We start from the raw sequence: 25,973 nt of genomic DNA on the forward strand, positions 1-25,973 counted from the left end.
TACTGATATTTCAATTTTGTTGCCTTTTCTATGAAATTTAAAAAAAAAGGAAAAAAAGTTTTTCTTAGAATTGTACATTGTATATTTGGACAATGTTGAGTCTCGAAGCTTTCTCTTTCAGACTCTACAAGGAAGGCAGTAAATTTTTCTCAGCCTGGGAATAACTTGATGGAAAATCACTGATGACTTAGAAACTATCAGAAATGATCAAGGAAGTGGAAATTTAAGTCTCTGCTTGTGTTACTTACTGCTGTGACTTTACCTCACTTCCAAACAGAAGTTACAGATCAAGCCTGAGTCTATTTCACACCAAGAAATAGCTTTCTTTTTCTTTTCCTTAATTTGTTCAGCAAAGCAAGTGGTTTACTGTGAAGTCATTTTCAATTTCTAGTTTACTAATGTCAATCTGTCTACCTAAAATACCTTCTACACTGTTAATTGGATATATTATTATTCCTTTCTTCCTGCCAAAACCTGTTACACAGTTTTGCTTTGTGTTTTTTAGCAGTAATTAGATTTCAGATGACTGCTAGTGTTTCAAAATCTGAAACTAGCTTATGTGTTATGTCTGGAAAATACTTGATAACAAAATGCTTTATATACATTAATGTTATTGTTCTCAATAAGAACTACTTGATATGTGCAGAGATGACTTATTGGTTGCTTCAAAGTCACAATCTTGCTTATCTTTTTTTATTGAAAGGGTGAAAGACTGGTCACAACTGATAATTGTTATAATTTGTATTTCATATCAAAAGGTTTTCACTTAATTGTGCTGTATAAAATGTTTTTTTCCCAAAGTGGGGAGCTGAGGAGTCTGACACGGACATCTGTGTCAATCACTATCTGTGATTTTGGTTACAAGTCTATATCACCTTCCTAGATGCACTTATTTTAAAACAGAGCTTGCCTGTAAAACATCATGATTTAGAGCTGATCATATAAATATCCAACCTTCTGTTGTGTGCCTTCTTGAAGAGTACTGTTTGTACGTTCACATTTTCAAGCCATGATGAAGTGTGCCCCTCTCCCTTGCTACATTTTCAGGCATCTGCAAAGCCCATATTTAAGTGGCTGAGTGAAAAGATTGTAAAACATATTTTGAAATGTATAAGTTTCCAATGAAATTCATTTGCCTGTCTTGTGAACTTTGAATTGAAGGCTATCTCTCAGTATATTACATTCATTGCTTGCTTTTATTATCCCAAACCTGTAGTGCCTTTGCTTTCCCTTTTGCTCTGTTTGCTCTTATTTGTTTTTGTCATTCCTTTCAAGGGTATCATGCCCTGGGTAATAATAAAATAAAAGGTTCATTCCTCTTGCAACATTCTGCACACTGACTGAATTGTTCTTAACTCCAGAGGCTGAGGAAGGCAAACCAATGTGAATGATGATAGGTGAAAAGGTCACTGTTTCATTCTTGTATAAAATAATTTTTGGTGCCCACACTTTTTCACTTTTTTTTCTCCTTCCTTTCCTGAAGGCTTTTGTTTTAAATCTCTTTTTAACTCTCTTTAAATGATTTATGATCTCTTTCACACTTTGTTACCTTTCTCTGCATTGTAAATGCCAGTGTGCCACATCTGAGAGATGGGAAGTTAACATGCCGTGGGGTTTTATTGACGAGTCTGTGTCAGTGCAAAAAGAAAATGTTTTTAGCTGGTAAAGCACTGCATTTGTTATCCAAAACCTCCTGACAGTAGTAATGATAACACATGAATGAGATGAAATACTGTCAAGACCTTTTCAGTGTGCTGGAGCAGAAGATGAGTGAGACAGGGAGAAAATTCCAAGATTTCAGAAAGTTGTTTCTTTAAGAAATAAATCACACATCACATGCTCAGCTTATATGAGCCCATCTATGTACCTGGCACTCGTACACAGCAGTCACATTTGCATAAAGATGCATATCAGAAGACAGTATTCTTTTATTCTCCCAACTGAGAGGCAGCACTCCCAGATGCCTGTTGAAACCAGTTGGGCTCTCAGCCCTGCGTCTACCTTTCTATCAGCTACTAGCCTCCAGCTGACCTTGAAAAATTCACTTCAGCTCTCCTTTCCCAATTTCTTGATATGCAAAATGGAATTATTGATCCACCTCTCTTTGTCAAAATGCATTTGAGAAGCACCAATAGGACATGAAATAGGTAGAAAAGCTGTGAAACATGCATATTTATAGCCCCGAAAGATACATTATGGAAATGAGAGCAAAACTTTTTAGATCATCTTTCAGGGGTATGTTTTCTGACTGAGGAAACTTAATAATTCTGTGTACTTGAAAGTCAGTGAAAGAGTTTCCCCCAAATTCACAAAAATACCTAAAAAATTATTTCTAAAATTTTCATACAATACTGACAGAGAGAAAAATATAAATGGAGAAATGAACTATGAGTTACAAGAAAAAGGTTTCAATCCCTTATTCAAATTAGGGAATACTAATGCTGCACTCACTGTACACAGAGTCTTAGGACAGATATCAAATACTGTCACCACCGAATTCCTCTGTGATGGCTACACAGTTAGCAGGGCACACAGTCAGCTTTGTATAGACCCTGGAGTTTCTCCAAGCAGAAAGATGCACTAAATACATCTTTTCAGGTTGCATTTTCATACAGTTAACATATCCCATTTCCTCTGCTGTACTAGCTGCTGGAATCAGCAGAACTTAAGTTTTCTTTCTAAGAATATGTACTTTCTCTTAGCTCCTTTATGGTACTTCAGTTTATCCAATTTCTGCTGTAGCCCATGAACTTCCATGGCAATAATAATTAATACCTAGCTTGCATCAAACAGCTGATTAATTTCTAAACCCCCAGCTGTTAAAAAAATTTTTCAGTTAGAACACTATATATATATATATATATATGCGCATACGCCAACCTTTGTGGTTTCTTTTTCTTTAGGAAAAATGTTACAAACAGGGTTGGTAAAATATTGCCTTCCAATTATTTTGCAATGGAAAAAATGAAGGTTTGGGTGAGGTTTTGTCTAGAAAGGAAGGTAGCCCTTTTTGGGGTCAGTTAACTCAAGTGATGGGTGAAGAAATTGGCTACAAGTTGACCTCATTCTGTTGTAAAAGAGCTGAAATATGACTAGAGACCTAGCATTAACTAAGAGCAAGAAGGAAGACAAAATTAGATCCAGTATAGTCTGGACTGACCACTGAAGTAACTCTTAAATATGTAGCAAGAGCAACTGGCTGTACATATACATTAATTTTATACTACAGAGTCATTAGGTAAGAAAAGAAGGAAGAAAAGGCAGAGGTGAGTGGATAAGCAGAGAGTTCAACTGTTCAGAGGAATACTCAAAGGGAAAAGGACCTTAGGGCTGTATCACACAATCAGAGAAATAACTTAGATATTTGTGGAATGAAATGCACACCAACAATGATAAATGATGTCTGAAAAAAACTAAAAGATAAGAAAAACATCTTAAAAGTGTGTTAAAGATACAGAATACCCTTTTGAGCATTAGGGGATAGAAAAAGCCTCTCAGTGTAAGGCTGAAGGGAGAACAGGTTCCAGATTTCTTCAGAGAAATAAGTGTTTTAGCAGAAAATCTGACAAAGAAGGAGACCTTGGGAAACCATGAACCTTCATCAACTCAGTAGCTCTCCGAGAAAATTTAAAAATAGCATGCACTGAGGTAGGCATGAATGCAGAAGCTACAGCAAATATAGCTCATTAAATGTGAGAGGTAGAATATTTGCTATGACATTTGAGGAATAAATAAAGATATCTGTGGGAGCAGGGGCAGTGAAGGGGCAGACTAGGTTTAGATTAATACAACTGCTCGGCTGCTTGTGTTAGATGCTGAGTAATTTCCTAGTACAGAAATTAAGATATTGCTAAAATTTGGTAGCCTATAAATAGGCTTTTGGTAGTATTTCAAAAAAGGCAACTTTGTAAAAGGTATATTATTCTGTAGAAATCAATGAAGCTGGTAGTTTACCTTTTCAGTAAGCTGACGGGATCAGTGAGAATACATGAAAGATTGACTGTCATGAGATATGTTCATTTTACTGCTAGAAGGAGTCACAGTTTTAGCTTTCAGATGTGAAATAGAAATCATGCTCTTTTATGTTATTGTGAGGAACTGTATATTCACTGGTGGCCATGAACTCACAGACCTGAGGAGACTGATTTATCAAGATTAACTTATGATAGAGATTGAAAAAGCAGAAAATATGAAAATGAAGACTACCAGGATTTTTTTTTTTTTTTTAGAAAGAGAATACAACAGAAGAGAAAAATATAAAGCAATATAAAAATTGAGAAACCAAGGACTAAAATAGATAGGAAAAAAAAACTCTTTGAAAGAGAATGTTTTACCAGAGATAACTTAGAAGGAGTCTAGTTACTGCAGAATTTGTAAAAATCAATAAGATTTGAAGGAATTTTTTTTTTTTAAGTATGAACAACTGATTAAAAGTTATGATTGTGTCATATAGAGCTACTCTTTTACAGGCTGGAATATGAAAAGCTAGACAACAGACAAAGAAACTGACTCTATAGATGACTTTCCTGAGGGGAAATCTGCATAGGGAAAAAAAAAACCCAAAAAAAACTGATAATGAAATGCTTTGGACAAGAAATAATAACTTTACAGATGATCTAAGGCAATTGACTGTGCTTAGATTTGTGTCAATTGTAAAACTGACAAATGTCGGACTTGGTGAAACCAAGTTCAAGCAATGAAGCACAAATAATCAATGACAAGTTGGGAAAATTAATGAGAAAATGATATAAAAGTAAAAGAGCTTTTAAATTATCAGTAAAAGGTAGGAGGAAAAGTCTTTAGGAGTATTCAATTCAAAGAGATAAATTATACACATAAAATATATAAGACATGAGAAAATGCGTAACAAAAAACATGGTTGAAGAAACACATTCCAGTGTTGCAGCAGGAGTAAGTAACTTCTTTTTGTGGTTTTTATTTTAATGCAAGGAATACTTCTGCAAGTAGAAACCTCACTTAGGTAGAAGGATGCCATCACTCATTATGCTTTAACCTGAGCATTAGAAATGTGCTTGAACCTATTCATAGCTGAGAATGACTGCACACAAGCATGGGACCTCTTTCTCACCCAAATTTGGGGTTTTTTGGGTGTGCCAGTGTGCTGAGATCTAGAGGGCTGTTTAGAATATCAAGTATTTAACTTGGCACTAAACTGGAAATTACATTCACTAGCTGTCTGCACTACCTTTCTAGCTTATATTTAGGCAAACATCTAAGTTTTAAAATTTAAATTTAGCTTAGTTTTTAAATTTAAATTTAACTTAATTTTTAATTTTAACTCAGACATTTAAAGTGTTTGAGTTCGCTTCTATGAGATAAACTTAACCCAGAAGATCAGGGCAGTCACTTGCAACCTACTTTGATTGCTCACAGGTATGAACTTAATGCAGTATCTAATAGTATCTGAGATATCCTATTGTGATGGTCCTTAGGACCTGTGGGAGATCTGTGACATTTAGGTGGCAGAAAGGAGCATTAGAAATGTCACTAGCCAGCAACATATGGGCAATTGAATCGACCCTTCAATATATATTACATTTATCATGTGCAAAATAAATGAACAATAGACTGGAGAGCAGTCTGAACTTAAGCAACATTCAGCTGGCTTTGAAAATAGTGCAGAAAAAAAATCAAAATAGGCTTATAATTTAAAGAATTTAATTTAATGCTAAATAATATATACATAATTTATTTTTATTATATTAAAAAATAAAGCAGTAAAATGTCCTTCATGGAACATGTGCTCTGAAGTTGACAATATTTCTTACACTTTAGTGAAAACAATGCACTTTTTGACATTTGTAAAAAATGGTAATTACCTGTGATCAGAACAAAAAACTCAACAAATGGAAAGACATGACATATTTTAAATATGTTCAAAACATGCTTAAAATCGGTTCTGCAAATACAGTTGGTGAAGTGAATATCTGTCAAAGAAATAGACTTGGTCCAAATATCCATCACCAGTGAACTGAACCAATGCATAAGCCCTGTGCTAGACCTGTGCTGAACAAACACAGTAGCTATTAACCCCTTTTCAAAAACTTCAGCTTCACTTGTCTTTCATGTCCAGTTCTTTGCCTTGAAGTCAAAGGCAAATTTTATAGCTAGGAAGAAAGTTTAGTTACTACTATATAAATTGTTATCATGTGCTTGTATTCCCTTTTATTCTCAGCAAAGAAAAAAAAAAAAAAAAACAACAAATCCAATATGGCCCTGATAAAATTAGTGCTGGGTTTTTTCCTGGTAATTTCTTTCAGGAGGTTTTGAGGAAGTGGTGGATATAAATTGATGATAAAGAAACAAAACTTTTAAAATTCTAGCGTGGTCTTACACAATAATAGGTCAATCAAAACACTGAGGAGAAATCAGAGGTTGGAATTTTAATTTTTTTTAAATTGTTTAAAATGTTTAAAAATTTTTGCAAGTATTAAACACTGTATAATGCTTAATTGGGAGACAATAACTCTGCTATTCAACATCTATAAATTCAGTAAGTACAATAAGATCCCTAGCCTTAAGATATTTCTTTAAATCTGAATCATAATCATAATTGTTATTAATCATCTAATGAATGATATTAGAATGAGCACTAGAATTGTTCCAAACAGAAATAAATGGAAAAGGTGAAATAACTTTATAGCAAGACATAGATAAATATACAAAATATGCCTTCCAGCAATATTTGAACACTTAGATAGTTCCAAAAGCAACAAAGATGAAAATCACTTGGAAAATGTTTAAGAACATTTTGTAGGCAGTTTTTTCTGGCTTTTAGGGGTTTTTGTTAGTTTTTTTTATTTGGTATTTGTTTTGTTTGTTTTCATGTTAACCCATTCGAGTAAATTTTATATCTATGTCATTGCAGAGAAGGGACATTTAACTAATTTTGGGAATAATCCAAAAAGCTGTTACTGTTTCTGTATTTCCTGTTAATTAAAGTAAAAATAAACATTTAAATTGAAGGCTGCAATACCAATAGGCAACGCTAAGTTCCAGTCATATTCAGAGTGAAGAAATAAGAAATAAAATGTCCCTATCCACTCTTTCATTATTTTTTCATGTTCATTTGTTTATTGATATGGTTAGCAAGAGTTTCTTTTGAATTTTGTCTTCATGGAAGGCACTCAGTCACAGAGACCTCAGCTTCCCTTCACTTTATGAGCCAGCCCTATTTTTCATGTAACAGCTTTGTCAGTTCAAAAGTGCAGGCACTTTGGAGATGAATAGTGGAAAAAAAAATTTCTATCTCACACAAGAAGAAAACAGTCTAACAAGGCTAAATGGAACTTGTGCAGAAAACCCATAAAAGTATTTATCATTTTAACTAGCTCCTGGTTTTCATCACTTCATGTAAGATCATAGACATGAAGAAATATTTTTGGTAGTAAGCTGCAATTCTTAAGCATTAGGAATGTACCATTTTCTTTATGAAGCCTTTGTTTCTCAATTATATTTTATATTTCTTCAAAATAGCAGTTTTAGACAGATAACAAGGAGATTATCTGCTTTCAGTCAAGAGAAAAGGAAGAGTAACTTATCAAAAGTGTGGTGTCACTCAGAGAACAGGATTAAGCTGTATAAGAGCATGTACCAGTAAAAGAAATGGAATTTGCTCATGTCTGTGTGCTAAAGCACCCTAGAGCTGGTTTACTTCTCATCCCTTGGGCCTGTGGGATTGTTGATCTCTGCTGTGGTTTAATCCCAGCTGGCAACTAAGTACCATGCAACCACTCACACTGGGCCAGCTTCCAGGAAGAAAACTAAATCTACCCCATTCAAAATCAAGATGCTCTCATAAAGAAATTTCAAAATATTTAAATACTCTGATTTTCATTTCTGTTTTTCCCAGTGATTTGGTCTTCCTTATGAAGGCAGAGAGCCAGTGGGGTCTGGGCTTCAGCTTCCCCACATACCAGCTTGTATATCTCTTTTTTGTTAACTGAGCATCCCACATTTCCATGTCTTTTCAGGACATTTTTTATGAATTTTCTTTTCAGCACCCTTATGTTATTTGGCACTCTCTTAATCCAGACATGTTTTTGTCTCTCTAACCTGTCTTTGAGATCTGCTTTGCTTATGTGGGCCAACTACTACAACAATCATATGATTGACAGCTGTCAATGAAATTCACTCTTACTTTGCCCCCAAGAGAAGGGGAGGGAAGCACAGGAGGCCAGATCAGCCCTGCCATGCTCATGTTGGATTCCAGAGAGCATCAGAAACTACACTGTGTTCTGCACAGCCAGGCAACAACCTCAGAAAGGCTATAGTTAGTCCCATCATAACACAGGGAAGTATGGCAGAGACCTGGATAGTGAACAGATTTCTTGTACTTTTCATTACCAATTTCAAAGGTGTCTCCAAGGAGAAAAAAAAGTTCCTTTCCAGTAATAAATAAAATTCTACGTGTCTGCTTTCATTGTTACATTCTTGGTTTTTACTGGGCACAGATTTTGTTCTTCCTTGATTTTACTAGGCAGGCAGAGGGAATGAGAAAGGGTATTTAGTCTGTAAGCACTCAGGCACCAAGGTTTTCAAGTCTGCTCTACTCATATATGCAGATGTTACTGGGAAATATGGTACTTACTTGTTCACTCAAAATAATTTATGCTTATCTAATGCTTTATCCCTAGGGTCCACTTCTCCTCCCAAAGAATTTCTAAAAACCTTACTCCTTGTTTTTCAGAGTGTTTACTGTGAGTTTAATGGGAAGCAATGATAGCAGACAGTATAGAAAATTCATTTCAGTACAAGGAATAAAATAGAGAATATAATGATTTTCCTTATACAATGTACATGCAAGAGAGTCTTGTTCAGGCATATACTTATAAATGGTGACTACGAAGATAAACACTTGTGTGTGCATACAGATGCATATATGTGCACATGTGTGTATTTTTTTAGTAACAGCATGAGAATGAGTTTTGCTGGTGCCAGGGGAAGGTCCCAGACTGTGGCACAGAGAAGTTGTAGATGTGCATCACATCATTTCCAGGAAATTATGGCATGATGTTTAAAGGTATTTCATTGATAGTTATTTCATTGAAAGGTATTTCATGATACTTGTCCAGCATAGAATATTAAAATTCATGTGTGTACAATACACTTATAGATGTCTATACATATGCATACATATATTCAAAAATGTGTCCTTTCATTTGGTGTTGAAATTAATTATTACTGAAACTAAATAAGTTATATAATGTTAACTAATCATAATGAAAACAGATTCCTTACATTCTTTGTGATGCTATCATTCTAGTCACTCCTCTAGGCAGAAAAAAATTAAAATTTATAAGAAACAAAGCATCTAGACTTATCTCTATGTAGCTCTGCTCCCTACACTATTTGGTGGTTTTTACACCTACTTAGCAGCAGTGTGTGCTCCAGAAGTGTCAGATACTTTGCTGCTCTCATTTCCTACTTCTTGCTCAATTTTCTTTTTCATATCATGGTCAATTTATACTACAGGTTTTTTAGAAGGATAGTGAAATAATTCCAAAGAGTTATTCCAAGCCTTGAAATGACAAAAACAAAAAAGTATTTCTTGATACAGAATAATATAACTGTATAACAATTCAACTCTCAAACAAGGGAAGGGCAAATGAAAGGGAGAGTGGGGAGTTGAGAAGCCCAGCAAGTATCTCACTGTTTGCTCCGTGAAATGGATGAGGTCAAGGAATAATCTTTTAATCTAATTTCTTCACAGATAATAGCGCAAGCATTTCAACGATCTGGAGACTAAATGTGTAGTGCTGGGGACACATCTTTTTGGCTGTAGCTCTGCCTCCTCCTCCTTGAAATTGCTGCTGTGATCTCTCCTCTAAACTTTTTCAGTCAGAGTAAATCAGGGGAATGCTAACAGCTTAAATAACAGGCAAAACCCCTTCATGTAAAGAACTTTTGTTAGCGGCCTTTTGTCAGAGACTTTTTGTTCCTATGCAAAAGGAGGCAATGGCAGCAGCCCACCTCCTGTGCCTCTCCAGTGCAGGGAACCAAGCTCCGTTCCTTCCACTGCCTGCCCAGTGAGTTGGTTTGCCCCTAAAGTGAGACATAAAGGCACCTCCTCTTGTACAGGGCTTATGATAAAACCAGGGGTGCCCTTGAACCAGATGATCTTATATCTTCAGTAACTCTTTATTAAAGTTTCTTTACCCATTGTGAGCTCCTCAGACAGTCCCTCAGTGACTAAGGGAGAAGACAGCTCCAAGTATTTTCACGTAGATTCATATTTCCTGAATTTCAGTATGAGGTTTGTCTAGTTACACTAGAAAAAAGAAACTTAGAAATTAGGCATTTGGATTATCTTTTGTGCTGGATATTTTAATTCAACTCAATCATACAACATTAAGTTTTACTATGCATTTTGTAATGAAAAATACATTTTTCGCACCTTACCTGCATAGTAGCAACAGTGGATGCCTAACCAAAATGACACCCCATCTGCATATTAAACACAAATTCTGAAAGCATTAATCCTCTTATTTTATTAAATGTTCATTAAATTAGAATGTTTGATGTGTAATTGTTGAAAAAGAGCAATGGCTAAGACACACTGTGCATAATTATTCTTTGGGGTTTTTTTGTGTAGATTGTCAAGACAAAACAAAAATAAACCAAAAAAAAAGTAAAGCTCCGCAAACTCCTAACATGTAAGCAGATTCTGAATAAACGGCTCCATGGATTTTTTTTTTGTTTAGTCATTTTCATAATAATGTACTATGCTTTGTGATTTCCATAAAATTGCTTCAAACTACAGTGATTGTCCAGCATGAGTCAGAAGGCTTCTTTGCGGTATGCATATAATTCTTTCATTTCTTAAAAAAAACAGGCTGATGCAAAAAAAGGTTAATTTATTTATTTTGAAAGCTCTGATGGTCTACCTTAACCATTGTTGTGATCTGAAATTCTGTATACTATGTAGAAAATAATCACTTTTTAATTATTACTCTCAAAGAAATGAGAAAGCTCATTTCTGATCACTGAGACAAATTTATCTCTTTAGCATTTTTCATAATGAAGAGACAGTAGATTAATGTCCACTTACATAACATGATTAATGGTATGATCAGAAGTAGCTCATGTTGGAACAGAATGAGAGCAAACCACCTAATCAAACAAAATGATTGGGGGTTTTAATTGTTTATAGCAGTATAAGGTCATATGAAGTCCCTCCTAGTAACTCATCTTTCTTTTCCTGCATTTTAGTTCTCCTTTTCTGTCCCTGAGAATGATGATTAGTTACAATTAAAAGAAAGCAAAGCAGTTAGCTTGACAAGCTCAGGATTTGGGAATTATTACAGTCATTAAAGGACCATCTGATAACCATATTAAACTTCATCATTCACATACTGTCAGGTTTCTCTCTGTCATACACAAAGCAAAGTACATCAAGTACAGCAGTGTTTCAAGAGTGGAGCAAATGTATCACCTGATTTTACTTCAGTGAAGTGAGGAGATGCACTCCAGATTAATTTTGTCCTGTGAATTCTCAATATTAAGATAGTTAAGAGTGAGATCAAACTGCCTGACTTAGAGGGGTTCTTTATTTTCTTGCCATTGTTAGAGTGTGGTAATCTCACATGACAACCTCAAATGCACCCTTGGATTTGATTAATTGTTCAGCTTCATGTTCTGCTTGGACTTCCTGAGCAGAAAGTTTATAGAAATCTAATTCCAAGAGCCTGTTGCCCTTTTGAAGCCACCTAAGTCTCTGGAATTTTGATTTATTTTTTTCATTTTAGAGTCACATCCTAGTCAGGATGAAACATAAATAAATTTCTGAAAAATGAACAAACATATTCTTGAATCTATATTCCTATGTAGGTCATTGTATTTGTAACATTTCATGATTTTTACTTTTAAAACTTGCCAATGAAAAGAAATTACAGTTAAGGCACAAGGCGTAAATGACCTATTCAGGAGCAGTATCTTAACCCTACAAACACGGGGAGAGACAAAAATTGTTCTTCCTAATACAGCTCTGAACCCCTGACCCAAAGCAACATAATGCACTATTTTAGCAGATCAATCACACGGCACAGTGTAACTTCCCACAGAGCACAGTGGTGGGCTTCAGCATTTGCTTACCTACGAGCACTCACAGCAGTGGCCAAAGGTTACCAGCAAGATGATTAAAAATGTGCCTGCTAGACATCTTTCAATATGTCACAACACGCCATTTTGTTCTATGCATTTCAGAATGAAGTAGCTTTCTCCTTTTAAGACATTGTCATTTGCTCTGTCAGTTTGCTTTAGACTTCAGAAGTACCCAATTCCTTTTGATAACAGCTGCCCAAAATGTAGCAATTCTGGAAGCCCAGAAAATTATCGCTATATTTTCTTTACATCTAAGAATAGTCATTCTGCGAGATTAAAAAAAAAAAAAAATATTTCTGGCTTTTAAAAAAATTGTTTAATCAGATATAGTAAGAGTGAACTGCAAACACAAATGATGCAGTATTTTATTTCTCCTACTACGCCGTAGCACCCTGCACTTTCTAAGTACATAATAGAAGGAAAATAAGAGAATGTGATTGTGGCTGTTCAGTCTCAGCTGGAGGTGTCAGGCTAGATTTTGTGCCATTTGTTCATTTTATATGAGGCACTTCCTCCAGACCTAGTTTATGTGTGTGAATTTTGCAGTGTTATGGAGAAAATTCAGGGTTTCATTTGAACTGTATTTTTCTCCCTACAATTTAGCCTCAGATTTTTTTTTTTTTCCTTGCAGTATAAGATATTATTTTTGCCTTTCTTGCATCTTCTTTTGCAAAGACCTGATGTTAGGGAAACCTTCTAGATAGCAGTAGGAATTAGTCTCTTTATAGAAGCAGATATGCCATATACCAAACATGCCACACTTTTCTTGACTAGAAGAATTCCTATCAAATTCAATAGGATCTGAAGCCATCAAAACCAGAATTAATCTAGAGAACCCTGCAAAGAAATTTTAAACAAAATTAATGCTTCCTCCCCACAGAGAAATGGGAGGGAGACACCCACAGACTCATTAACCCACTAAATAAAGACTGAGATGAAGATTTATAGCCCTTATTAGGTGTGTTACATCTCTTTCCTTATGCTATGCAAAAGGTTTTCAGGGCTGAATTTCTGGGGTGGTGGTGGTGACCAGTTTTGTTTGTTTGTTTGTTTGTTTGTTTGTAGTGACTTCGCTTTCTAAGTTTACACACATGTAATAGCTGTGCACACCTACATTAGAAGAGCATGGAAGGAATCCTACATAAAACATGTACCAGGGAAGGCATTTAAAACCAGAACTACAAAAGTACTTGGGTGCTCACTGACTTCCAAAATCCATCTCAGCCACCATCTAACCATTCGTTAGTAAATGTTTCCTCTTTTCACAGGGAAGTGTTTTGGATGAAGTGGTTAGAGCCAACAGCTTTGATATAACCATTCATTCCAAATATAAATGAGCACAATGGAATTATTCCTGTAATGGGGTGCAATTCACCAGTACAATTTAGCCAGAAATTAGTTTTGTGTCACTGACATCAGTGTGAAACAGCAGATGACTAATGAAACAAATGACACAAAACTAATGAAGTAGCATGGTAAATTAATATGCAGACCTTTCTATTTCTATAAGCAGCTAAAAAATATCTCTAATGGCTTTCATTTGTGATTATCAACAGACAGTATTTTTTAAAGAATCATTGATCATATTCGATCAAAAAAGAACTGAACCCCACTACTGCCTACAAAAGTCTGCCTTGCCTCCTACCACTTTGACAAATTGAACATGCCAATTGCCAGTTATGCTAATTTTTAATGGTAATCTACTGTGCTGTTTATTACTGAATTGTCCAATTTCTTTTTATTTATTATCTCACTTCATTTTAAAATGGTAATATTCTCATGTTCTTTGTCTTTGGTCTTATTTATTTCACATGAAGCACATGGAAATAAGCCTTTTAATTTTTTTCCCCTGCTGTATAATATGAGATGATATTCAAACACCAGTATGATCTTCGTTTCTTCGTATTGCTCTTGCATTTGAAGGGGCTAGAGGTGTGAAATGTCCTGCACAGGGAGTTTTATTCACCATTCAACCTGATGGCAAATTAGTAAACTCACATAGCAATGTCAGTGACACAAGAAATAGGGATAATAAATCTTCATAGATAATGATTTTTACCACCATTTAGACAATAGAATTATCTTATAATGTAGCAGCTCTTCATGTACTACCCCGTATTTTCCAGGCAGCTTCTTCACATTTCCTTGAAAAACTTAGTCGATGTCCTTAGAATCCTAGAGCTTAGAGTATATGAAACTATCTGACTTAAATGGAATAAATTTCAATGAAACACTTGTGACCTTGAATCAATGAGCTTTGTGAAAGCTTTCTTATGCTGAATTTTTACAAGAAATGTTAATGGAAAATGGAGAAACAAAGAGAAATTAATCATGAAAGAAAACGTTAATTTTCAGAGCTTTGCAACAAGTACTTTTACATAGACCCTATTCTTAGGGAGAAGGGTCATTTCTCCCAAGAAAGCCCATCTAGAAAGTTATATTATTTTTATCCTTGAATACTGTATAAATTATTTCATTTGATGCCTTACTTGTGATATTTCAGTATTTCCAAATCCAATCTGTTCCAAAAGAAAGAATTACAGAGTTACAAAACCAAAACAGAAAGTCAGCTGTTTTCTTTTTCACATTAAAATAAGGTCTGGGTCTTGGTCTAAGGTCTTCATGGAAGAATTCAAGAGACTTTCTTCTTTCAGTTAACACAGCTCAGATTTACTGAGACAGAATCTTCACATATACTTGAATATAATAATAATTATTCCAGTTCCCTCCTGCCTCAATTTGCAGTACTGTCTGATCCACCAAATATGCCATTGTCACCTCATTGGACACTATTACTTTTTCTTAAATACCTCTTTGTTTCAGAAATGTTTCTTCTAATCCAGACACTAAGTAATCTAGCTCATGAGATATCTTTAGCAAGATTAGAAATGTGCAATTCTTGGAGGAATGACTTTATTGTGAAATGCTGACATCTGTCAACATAAGCCAGACAGCCTCAAAATGACATGTAGTGCATTTAGTAATCTAAAATTGCAAACAAAACTGAGAATGTATTATGTATTAGTTTCTAAGTGACACAAAAATACCTTTGGAATTTCATTAAATAATAGTCCAAGCAGGTTTTATTCAAATATCCAGGTGGAATTTTCCATGATTTTTAGACAATCATGGAATCATAGAATGTAAAGGGGTAGGAATAGACATTAAAGAACACCTAGTTCCAACCCCTCCTGCCACATGTAGTGACACCTTCCACTAGTTGAGGTTGCTCAAGGCCTTATCTAACCTGGTCTTCCTGGCAAAGAATCCCTTCTCCAGCTCCCCAGTAGGTCCTCTTCAGCTACTGGAAAGTTGCCATAAGGTCTCCATGCAACCTTCTCTTCTCCAGGCTGAGCAGTCCCAGCTTTCTCAGACTGTCTTCATAAGGGAGGTACTCTAGTCCTCTTACCAGTCTCATGGCCTTCCTCTGGACTTTCTCCAAGAGTTCCAAGTCCTTCTTATATTGAGGGCATCAGAACTGTATTCCATACTCCAGGTAGGGTCTCAAAAGGGTAGAGGGGCAGGATCCTCTCCCTTGACCTTCTGGTAACACTCCTTTTGATGAAGCCCAGGATTCCACTGGCTTGCTGGACTGTGAGCTCACACCACTGGCTCATGTTGAGTTTTTCATCAACCATCACCCCCTTAGTCTTTCTCCACAGGGCTGCCCTCAATCACTTTTTCACCCAACCTGTTGGTGTGTCTGGGATTGCCACAACCCAGGTATAAGGCCTTGCACTTTGCTTTATTGAACTTCATGAGATTTGCATGGGCCCCCTTCTCCAGCATGTCCAGGTCCATCTGGACAACATCCCTTCTCTCCAGCATGTTGACTGCACCACGCAGCTCAGTGTCATCAGCACATTGCACTCAATCCCACTGCTCAGGTAACTGATAAGGATGTTGAACAGCACTGGTCCCAGAGGAAGTGACTGATTTGAGGAACACCACTCCTCACTGGTGTCCAGATGAACCCTCTGTGTGCACACTCTGTGCAGCCATCGAGCCAGCTCTTTACCCACAGAGCAGTCCATTCATCAGATCTGTGTCTTTCCAATTGGAGACAAGGATGTCACACAGGACAGTGTCAAATACTTCCCTTGAGTCCAGGCAGATGATATAAGCTGCTCTGGCCCCATCCACCAGTGCTATAGCCCTGTCATAGGAGGTCACCACATTTGTCAGGCATGATTTCCCTCTGTAAAGCTTTGCTGGCTGTTGCCAATCACATCTTTGTTTTCCTTGTTTTGGGATGCTTCCAAGAGATTGTGTTCCATGGTCTTGCCAGGCACAGAAGTGAGGTTGACTTGTCTGTACTTCCCCAGCTGTTCCACTTTCCCCTTTTAAAAGTATTATTCCACAAATTAATTTAGCTTAATAAAACATTCTGGACTACAAGTATTTATATGACTTAAATACAACATGGTACTATCTCATCGATCATTGATGCATATATCACAGTCACAGAGCAAAAAAATTCTCACCATAGCTGAGAACTTATTAATTTCTAATATTTTATTCAATTTTTCCAAATTTTCTTTCTATATTCATTCTTCTCTTGAGTAATAAAGATACTCAGGAATAAAACACTGATTCCACCCACCCTTCCTCAGTGTGTAACTCACCTAGTACTAAAATTTTATTTCAATTTATTTCAGAACAAGTGCTGATCTTAGGTATACAAGTAAAATATAACAGACAAGTGAGAGATTATAAGACTTGAACATAACAAGCCCTGCTTGTGAAGCCCTTATTTGGATGAAAAATACAATAGAAAAGGCTAACAGTGAGCAAAAAAGCACAATGAGCTGTAGTAAATGTTGAACTGTTACCAGGAGTAAACATTCAGATTCTTTTAGCTGACCATGAACTGGTAAGATGAAAGAATAAAGATCCTCTGTCTCAGAAGAAACAGCAAACAATATCCACCAGAGTAAACTTTGACTTCTGCAGTACAAAGGAACAGGAATGTAACCCCAAAGTTTCTAATTTTGTACTCTTACTGAAGGTGTACTATCAATAGCAGTAATGATAGTAGTGAAAAATGATTAATTACCTAAAGATTCTTTGTGAAAGAGGGATTAAGAAAAAATTCAAGGGAAAACATTCACCTTTTTTCTTTGACACTCTTTGCATCTTAAGGCTTTGTTCTCTTCCAGACATCTGGAATTTTTAATTTCTTAATGATTTTCCAAAATATTTTGGTTCGATATTTTGGGTGCTCTGGGCTCTCTTTTCTGTTCTGTTTGTCTCTAAAGAATACAGCTGTCTCTAGCAGAAATAGCAAAACTGCTTCTGAATCAAAAATTCTCTACTCGTGTCAGCACAGCGCTCCTTATAAGTTAATTCATATTCAGGTGTGGATCTTGTTTATGCATTTATAAATTTGTGATTCCTTTTGTACTGAAATAATAATAAAATAAACCAAGCTTGGGAATTCGATGCAGTGTGCTGTCTCTGATTACAAATGAAGCTCTTCTGTGTCCTCTGCCACCCCTCTAATCAGGAGTAAATTTATATAATTGTCAAAAAATAATAATTTCTCAGAAACCATACATGTAGAGCCCTATTTGTGAAGATATAAAAGTGTTACAGAATTCCAGTCTCATCATTAGCTATAAAACTGATAGTAATGCTTAAGATCCTGTCATCTTCAAAGTTAGATCAAGGCCAGACATATTTAGACACTTGCTTGTTTGAGACTGAATCCAGTGAATCTTTTAAAAAGCTTTGAAGCACCTCATATCCTCATGTGATGAATCTAATTCAGGAGACCTTAGGGCAGACCTTACAAATGACTTCAGAAGGATGTAGCTACTATAATGTTTAGCTTAAATCTTAGGTGTCTACATCTTAATAATTCCCACTTGAAATCTGCAATTCCGATTTTTGACCTGAGTTCAAAAAACATTGTATTTGTAGAAAAGTGGAAACACTGGCTTGGGAATACCTAGACTGACATTCATAGATGCTGATATAAAGAGAACTGAAATGACTAAGCTAGAAGAGAGATATCATATAGATTTCCAAATCTTATAGTTATAAAAGTGAATTTTGCAGCACCACCACCCCAATTCTATTTGAACATACATTGTCCTTGAAAAAGGTGAAAGTTACAGGATGCGATTCAGTATTTTTTTTTAATGTATTTCCAGGCAAAGCAGTATCTAACCAGAATATTACCTTATTTTTTTTTCTTCTGTCACTGCAGAAAAAAACTGCAAAGATTTTTTTTTAATATGAGGTACAATGACAGTGATAACAGATCCAAGACTCTGAAAAATTCACATAAATAAACAGATTCAAGCACACTCAAATCTTTCCATCTTATTTTAATAGAAATCGGACCAAATACCACATTCTTGGACTAATGCATTTTGTGTATGAAATGAAATCATATAACTGATCACTAAATGCTAATTTTATCATAGATATATCAATGGCTGAATGAGTACTTCACTGGGGGCTTGTTATTGTTGGTTTTTGTTGGTTGTGTTCTTAAGGGAAGTAGTTTAAGTCTGATTGTCTCAACACATTCCTAACCAAAACTAAGCTTCTGCCTGATGGGATATTGCTGAGAATGATTATAGTTTATGGATGGGTACTTTCTACTCAGCAAATCACAGATGGGAGAAAGATAGTCTGGGAAAAAAAAAAAAAAAAAAAAAAAAAAGAACAAAAAAATCCCCAAGCAATAACAACAAAAGAAAATCACATCTTCACACTGACTAGCAAAATATATTCTGTATGGCTTGAATATATCTAAGAACAGGATGAAAATAAAAATCGTTAATACCTTCATTAATATTCTAATTGCTTCAGCATCTATCAGAAAACTGTATAAGTATTAAATAATACTCAAGAGCATACAAGAAAGAGCTGAGAGATACCTTTAAAAATCCAGTCAGTAACTGCCTTTCCCCCAGGAACCAAACTATATTTCATGAGAAGTGCCTTCCAAATGCAATGCTGATTCTTACCTGGAAGGGTGCCACTTACATACTCTGGCATATTTAAGGGCAAAACACATTTCAAAAAGAGATGTTCAGTGCTATCAGAAAAGGGGAGGCTCTGGCAAAGCAATTTACTACAAATGGGTGTGCTGGAAAAGATTTTATATTAGGAGCTGACAGAGGGAACAAAATATTGGTGCCCGATATTTAGTGAGCAGAGCAAATTATCAGCAAGGCAAGAGTTTTGGGGTACTATTCCACTATTATAGAGTTTGAACTTCTTTTGTGTAACCATTTCTGTAAGGTGTTAAAATTTCTGTCAAGGTGACCTTTATGTTAATTAACTGTAATTTTCACAAGAGAACATTTGCATATCCTTTGTCTTTCTATCAGAAATCCAACACTTTTGGACAGATAAATTCACAGCTAGAAATAGATTTAAAACCTCTCACCTATGAAAAAAAGACATAAACACATTTTTGTACATAAGCAGATGAAGGACTTCCCTAATGCTCTAGGGTGTTTTAAATGGTATCACAGAAGGACTGAGTGCAGCTAAGGCTGATGCAAATATCCCTCATGGTGAAGTAACAGGTGATCAAAAAATGAAACAATGGCCACTAACAGCAGTTTCAGTGGAATAAGATGGAGTTTTTTCATGATGTAAAACTGACTCATCTTGTACCTTGCTACAATAGCTATTTCCTGACAGAAGTATAGATGGCAAAGGTATTTTTTTATGTAGTCTGTCCCAGAGACAATTCCTTCTGGAAGGAAATCATCATTCACTCTCCCGTTCTCAGCTGGACTCACCAGCCCGGCTGTAGCACACAGCAATTAGATCATCGAAGTACTACAGACACAACAGGTTCCTAAAGACACTCTAAGAAACTTGTCATTACTCAGCCCTGGAGCACTCTTTTGGGAGCTGCCATTTCAGAGTCTGTGCCTTACACTGGAAGTTTGCCTACTGTGAATTCTCCTGGAGAAAGAGCATTCAAGTTCTTCAGAGTGCAGGATGACAGTTTAGTGGCACCATATGGCAATATTATCTGACAATGACATTTTCCAGGTACAGATAAAGTTTTCTTAACTTCATTGATTTCAAGAGTTGTGATATATGCAAAAGAGGACAAAATCAGTAGTAGAGTGAACCTCACTGTATGCAACACCTAATGCAACATAAGCAGAGCTCAGGGAAAGGAAATATCGCACATTCTTATTCTAATACTATTAAATGCAAATTTATTTTCTGCTACCAGAGCAGATGTAATTTTGCATTTCAGTTCAAAAAGAGAATACAGCCAAGGAGGTCACTGTACTCCCATTTCCTAATAGAAATTTCAGATTTTTTTTTTTTTTAATTCTGAAATAAGCTTTTCAAGCAAGACATACACCATTCTCTCTATTCAGAGAGAGTGTGGTAATGAAAATGTGACTTGGAAAAGTCTTAATATGAAAGAGACACATGTGCCTCTATATACATATATATGTGAAAAGCTATGCTCACAGTGTTCACAATTTTGTAGATTACATGAACTGTGTTACAGTGCACTTTCCTGAGTCCTTTTTAAGATTTTAATACTGTAATCTTTATCAAAAAATATCAACAATTCTAATGAGGATAAATAATTGAGATTACTAAAAATTCCACACTAACAGTAACGGGCATAGTTCTTAAATAAGCTATGATGAAAATGTTTCGCTAAACTCTGCACAAATATTTTCTCTTTGTGAAATGATTATTTCCTCTTTTTCCTCTAAGTAGCAAATGATTTTTGAAATAATATACATTTTTTAATGCCCTGTATGCATTTTGTTGACTCAATTATTTCTGTCTTATGGCCTTTATGTATAGGAAGTGCATGTTGGCCTCTCTTGCTGATCAGTTTTTCCATGTACAAACTAGGGAATATGTAATTCATATTTCTACAGTCTGATTTAATGTACTTTTTGCTGTACTCTAAAATCCTAAATTCATTAAGACCTGGCAAAGTCCACATAATGTTACTCAAGATCATGCTGCTCTATAGACGGGCTAAGGCTTCTTGCACCTCCTGGGACAGCATATGAAGACATTACACTATGAGAAAAATAGCCAATTTTTATAGCATTCCTGGCCTGTGAATGTGTTTGAATTAGTGTAAATGTGACTGAGGCACATAACTGCAGTGAAATACAGCACATTAGGAATATCACATCAACGATGAGTCTTGATGATATTTCCAGTTAAATAAAGCCAGACATGTTTTTCATATACGAAAAACAAAAATAATTTTCAAGTTTGCTTTTCTTAAAAGCCTGCCAGATTTTAAAGGCCTTGGAAGAAGTGATGAAAATTTCAATGATCTTTAAATGAAAGACATCTAAGAGACATGAAGACAGAGCTGCTGCTTGTTCTCCTCTGTTATACAAAAGGATGGGAGACTTTTTAGAAGGACAGCAGACATTGCAGCAGATGAATGCTGCATCCAAAATTCTCATTTATCCTAAACAAGAAGGGTATCATTTTGACCATGTCACAAAACCAGGAAATCTGAAGATAAACTGTAATCCCAAAAGAATGCTTTAGATTCTGACTTCTTTTTGCTTCAAAAAGAAAGTCAATATTTAAGCAATTCTAAAGATTTTCCCCAGCTTGGTGAAAGATTCCCCCCAGACTATGGTGAAAGAAAGTAAGGGAAAGAGATTTTTAGTTCCACTTATCTGATACATATTCACAGTGGAGAGTCTGGTGTGCAATCAAATGCAATTTTCTGTTAGTCTATTTAGGTTTCCAATCTTTATAATATTTGAACCATTTGCAATCACAGCTCTGTTACTGGGCAGAGAAGTGGTTTTTCTTGCTTTGATGATATGGAACATGAGCATGGAGCAGCTTGGAACCAAGTTTTTAGACACTGGGATTTCCAAAATTCACTGATTTTGAAAAGGAAATTGAGCCATAAACATTGTCAGGTCGTGCTGCTTGGGATTCTTGATGACTACATGCCTGCAATAATCCCATGTTGTATCCAACAGTCCTTTTGTATTGTGTTCATCACTTCAAGGACTCACAAGGAGTCTGGGTTCAGCAGTATCTGGGACATGTTAATTTGCAATGTCGATATATTTTGTCTGTTGTCAGAATTTAAGCATAATCCTGTTTAGCTGCTTTTAAGAATTCAGAACTGTGTATCTCCTGCTCAGCTATGCACAAATCCATTGACTAGTGTATTTATCAGGTTTTTCTGGTATTGCAATATGTTCCTTTTTTATAGAAGAACACTGAAAATTGTGTCATTTATATACAGTGTTTATAGTCTCAGGAGCAATGAATATACCGGGTTTCTGTTTTATTTTTTTTCTTTCTCCTGAGTGACTGCAAATGATGATTTATCAAAAGCTGTTTGTTTTTTTGTTTTTGTTTTTTTTTTTTACCAGAATTTTATATAATCCATTTGCAAATTAGGAAATAAAATATTTTCTCACATCTCTAATAATAATTATCTTGACACTCAAGGCAATAAAACAAAATCATTTAGATAATTGGAAGTGTCTAAGAAACCAATTATTTGAAGATGTCTTTGTGGCTTAAGGAGAACAAATAAGGAAGTACTCCCCAAGTGAATATCCAACGCACAATCTCTGCAAATGTTTCCCATGCAGACACTATTATGGATGTGACACATGCAGTTACTTGCAGAACACTGTCATTTCACATCTGATGATGATGTGCTGAAACAGAGTGTGCTTCTGCAATGCCATGAGAGGAATGCAGAGCATATGTCTGAAACACCTTTGAAAGTCCCTTCCAGATTCTGGGTCCTGTTGTGACATTCTGCTGAATTCTCCATTGCACCACCCTCCAAAATTGTTAGGAGATTCACAATTGCACCAAATCCCCTGCTTTACTGGTCTCCACTGGAATAACAAAACCAAATGGATATTTTTACACCTATATCTCTCTTAAAGCTGGTTTAATTTCACATAAAAAGGTGTAAACAAGTAGAAAAACATTCAATGATGATTCACTGAATACTTTTGGCTAGGGAGTAACGGGGGTTGTTAACCACTTATTATGACTCGTAGGCTGTGCCTCAATGAAGCCAATAAATTGTACTTTTCTGAGAACACCCAGCCCTAAATTACACAAATAGTTACCCATATTCTCTGCCAACAGTCGAGCACTCAGGTCAGTAAAATACTGAGTTTCATTTTGTGTAGCTTGGCACTTTTCACAGTGATCGATCTTTCTTTCTTCCTTGGCAAAGCTCTCTTCTTGGGGTGATTAACAATAACAACAACCAAAAAAAACATTATAATCTTCCTGCAAAGGCAGGGTTTTAGCTTCCTGCTACAGGGTAGTGTCAATTGTCAGCATCTTGCTTGGTTTGTTTAGCTGGCTTTTATTCTTCTCTGACATTTGGAGATTATGTGTTTTCCTTTTCCTCCTCCTCATTGCTGGAGCCATCTGTGGGCCTTTACACAGACACATCCATTAGGAATATCAGATAGACAAAGCTAATGTTCACTGGAGTAAGATGACAAGTTCCTTTTCTTAATTAATGCCATCACTGCTGCTCAAGTGAGGATTGCAAGCTTCTGAAGTAGTTTGAAAATGAATTGTTCTTAATTTCCATGAGCATTTTTCTACCACATTTAGATTGTGGTAATAAATAAAACATAAATTAAACAGTGAGGGGTCTTAGGATCCTGATCCCCTGAAACCACATCTCTACCTGTGCATTAAGTGCTCTCTGGGATCAATCCTGGATAATGCACCTTTGAGGTCAGCAGGACCATCAGGAGATGCCTGTTGGGCAGTCAGTCTCTGCCAAGCCACCCCGAAGGCCCCTGCTCGGGACTCTGCATGGGCCCCTTCTGATCTACAAACACTTTGCATGGGATTCCTCAGCTCTGGAGGGTAAGGAAACTTAGTAGGATGCCTCTGACTGTCCAGTGGAGGGATGTCTTAGAGCAATCATTACTTCATTCATTCTATGTCCTGAGCTTTCTGTCTGAGTGAGCTATAATCACAGAGGATTTCAGCCCAAGCACTGAAAACTGGCTCCAATAAATACTCAAGGCCCAGCTGGAACAGGTACCCAGAGCTGTGGCCTGGGAATACTTCACAGCTGCAAATGGCCTGCACGTAGCTGAAAGGAGCATGACCATTGAACACATGGACCCCACATATCATATTGGCTAAAACCCCATTATGTTTAAAGACTTAGGCAGATAGCAGAGGTGGAAATAGGGGGCTAAAGTCTGTCCTATTTCATCTTTATATGGCAGTATTTTCAGCATTAATTAATGAAGTTGCCAACACCATCTGATCACTGCATCGCATCATTATTATTATCAACTATCATTTCCATCTGAGAAACTGAGAATACTTTTTCATATTCCAATTTTCCTGAATGTTTCCTTACTCCTACCTCCCACTTCTATGCCATTTCAGCTAAGCTAAAATCTTAAAATAGTGTTCTTATAATTTCCTTTCATACCTTGTTTCATTTTTGTATGCAAAGTCTGCTCTTCTCATGTGTATTCTGTCAAAAAATATTTGGAATGTATGATCAATTCTCTTGATCAGCTATCAGGTAGGTGGCCAAGTTTTGAAACATTTTTTTCTTACTTTTATCTGTGTGCTCCAAGATGATTTCTATGTTTGTCTTAGTCCTAATTTTATCAGCTATAGATTTTTTCATCTTAAATTTTTCCACATTGCTCTGTAAATGCCTGTGTAAATTATTTGTGGAAATAATTAAAATTATTTTATAAAACAAAACCCAGGAAATTCAGCCTTTAGAAGGTTTGAACATTTTACTTCATACACATAGAATATCTGTTCCCTTGCATGAATTTTCATAATTTGAATAAATATAAATACCAGACTTTAAAGTAATTTAGTAATTGAATTTCCTTTTACTTTGTGAAGACCCTCTGTGCTTTATTATGTTGAACAAGACATGAATTTATAATATTTAGTTTTAAAATCTCTCTCATGTCTACTTATTGCTTATTACATGGATTTACAATTCAGTAGATTCTGGGAAAATACATCTAGAAGAGCATATTAATCAAAACTGGGAGATTATTGCTTAGATTGCTTTGGCTTCTGAAAACTTCAGCCATAAATCAGATCAAAATATTTCTAGGGACACAGACTAATGGTGAGAAGACATTAGGATTCTTTTTTACTAGTAGAAAATGTAATGATTTGTTTAGAGTCTGCTAAAAAAAAGAATAAAAATATTTCAACTGTAATTATATCAAACCTATGATTTGTCTTAGTTCAAAATTAATCCACATCACCATAAAAATGGCATTAAGGTGTCATGTTCCTTTAGTAACACCTCTCTATTGGGATCCCTGACTAACAACTGTGTTTCAAAGTGTGCTATGATGTCTGTCTTCTGGCTCAGATGCTGAAGTGTACAGTGATTAAAACACAGCAGGAATGCCTATTCCTCATTAAAGACATTACTGAAAGTCATCCAAACTACAAGACTTTGTAGTGCTTCAGAAGACATTACAACTACATCCATGCTAGAAAACCAATGTTGAAAGAAGCGATATGACAGAGATTTGATTTGAAATTTCTACATTGCCATGGAGAGAAAATCATCGACTATGCTCTGAAACTTGTTTTAAATTTTGGATTAAAGATATACATTTATTTGATCTCTTAAATATATATATATATTTTAAATATATATGTACACATACATATATATTTAATTTTTCTTAATAAATATATGTGTATATATATTCAGAGAGTATGAATATATGCTCCATAAATATATTCAGTCTATGAGCAAGTTTGTGAACACTCTTATCCTTCTTTTGCTAAGATAAAATAGATTAAACTCTTCACATACCTTTATGTTGGTTTTAAATCCTTTAATCAGT

The sequence above is a fragment of the Vidua macroura genome, chromosome 1 (genome assembly GCF_024509145.1).
Source record: "Vidua macroura isolate BioBank_ID:100142 chromosome 1, ASM2450914v1, whole genome shotgun sequence".
In the NCBI taxonomy this organism is placed as follows: Eukaryota; Metazoa; Chordata; class Aves; order Passeriformes; family Viduidae; genus Vidua; species Vidua macroura.